Source organism: Dendroctonus ponderosae, unplaced genomic scaffold, assembly GCF_020466585.1.
Source record: "Dendroctonus ponderosae isolate FM_Combo_2020 unplaced genomic scaffold, Dpon_F_20191213v2 Dpon_F_20191213_7, whole genome shotgun sequence".
Taxonomy (NCBI): domain Eukaryota; kingdom Metazoa; phylum Arthropoda; class Insecta; order Coleoptera; family Curculionidae; genus Dendroctonus; species Dendroctonus ponderosae.
The window spans coordinates 13,546,528-13,548,558 of NW_026018916.1; positions in this window are offsets into that span (position 1 = coordinate 13,546,528).

A 2,031-nucleotide genomic window follows, 5' to 3' on the forward strand; every position below is an offset into this window, starting at 1 on the left:
AAATGACATGCGCAAGTTAGTTTGAGGATGCGTTAATCAAAACAAACTTCTATTTCATTTAGGAATGTTTTCCGGGCTTTGAGGCCGTGGTCTATGGGAATTTCTTCCTGAGGTTTTTAACAGAAAAGACGAAATTACGGCACTCAATCCAGATTGGAAGCGCGTTTTGCGCCAAACAGCGTGTGCGCCGAAGCATTTGAACTCCCACCCATCCCCCACGCATGAGCACACACGGGTGTGCTGCATAAATACGACGGGTAATCCAGCAGTTGAACCATACAGAGTTCATACTTTGATCGATAAACATCGTGCTACGCATCGCGCTCTGCAGAGCTACAGTGTTGGAAGTTAGCAGTTGGAAGTGAAAGCTGTTACAAGGGTTTACCATTCTTGGTTTGCCTAAAGTTCCTGTATTACGCTGCTATTAGTGTGCTTTTCAGCACGTTTATACAGCTAGTGCTGAAAGTTCTGAAGTTTTTCTTTTGAATTGTGTGTGTTGCAGGACATGGAGGAGTCCAAAGCAGTGCTCGCAAAGGAGGTGATCGAGGCAAAACTTGAGTCAACGATGCTGGAAGTTGCATTTGGGAGAGACCGGGCGGTGAAAGCGGAAACGCTGTTAGCCGCCAAGAACTCCAAAATGCAGAATGTGGCTGCGGAGAAAAAAATAGAGGAGAGCCTCCACCAGCAGTTACAGTGAATTAGTTGAGGGACCCGCTGAGGCGGCAGCTCCCTCAATCAAGGCCCTTGCTTTCCAAGGAGGGCAGGGGCCCGGTGACGGACTCCTCAGACAGCGAGGGCTACCAAAGCTCAAATCGCCGTCGAAAAAGGAAGCGAGCCAGGCCTGTGTCCTCCAGCGAGGGCAATTCTAAAGCACAGAATTTGTCCACGGATCCGGGACAAAAGAGGGACCCTTGCAGAGGAGCCCAGACAAGGACTAGCCAGCCAGAGGACAATACCAGCGATAAGAAAAAGCAGGCCACCCCTGCCGCCCAGCAGCAAAGTGAACGTAGGTCAAAGGTGCCTCCAATTGTCCCTCGCGAAAAAAATCAATTATGGATGTAGAGTGACCACCAAGGAGGGAGTCAGAACTCACCCTCCAACTGCCAAAGACTACAGGCAGATGATTAGGGTACTAGATACCTATAAATACTAGTACCACACCTACCAGCTGGAGGAGGAGAAACAGCTGAGAGTTGTGGTCAGAGGCGTTATTGAGTCATGGAGCGACGTCAAAATCAGGGAAGAGCTAACTGCCCTTGGATTCCACCCAACAACCACTGTGAGGGGGAAGAAAAATGGCCAACCGATAGCAGTAGTCTTGGTGCTACTGCCCAAATCAGAAAAAGCCATATTTGACATACGACAAGCGTCTAGTATGGCACGACCAAATGGCAAACACCATCGTCAAGGCAAGACTCCAGCTCCATGCCTGCTATCCTCTGCTGTCAGGTAAACTCTGCCTACGAACTAAGGCCAGAGTTTACAAGCAATTGATACGCCCGGTGCCAGCACCCCTCAAAAGCAGAAACTGGCAGTATTCCAGAATAGAATACTGAGGATAGTGAGAAAGGCCCCATACTTCGTCAGAAACACCACCCTGCGAAGAGACCTGGATACAGAGGACCTGCTGGACCACATCCAGAACCTAACGTCAGGGTTCCTGGATAGGATCCGGCACAGCAAGAATCCCACCGTCAGGGTTTCTTGCACCAAGAAGTTCAACTGTGACCGCAGACCTCTCCCTGCGGATTTGAGTTTTGATATCGTTCGTCTATTCACTAACGTTAAAACTTTAAATATCATCAACCAAAAACTACAAAATGACGTCAATCTTAAAGAACGCACACAACTAAGCATTAACACCATTATTGAACTTTTAACAATATGTGTGAAGTCAACTTATTTTCAATTCAATGACAATTTTTATCAGCAAAATTTGGAATGGCTATGGGGTCACCACTATCCCCATTTTTCAGTAATTTATTTATGGAAAATTTTAAATCAACTTTCATTAATAATTACAAATTTAAA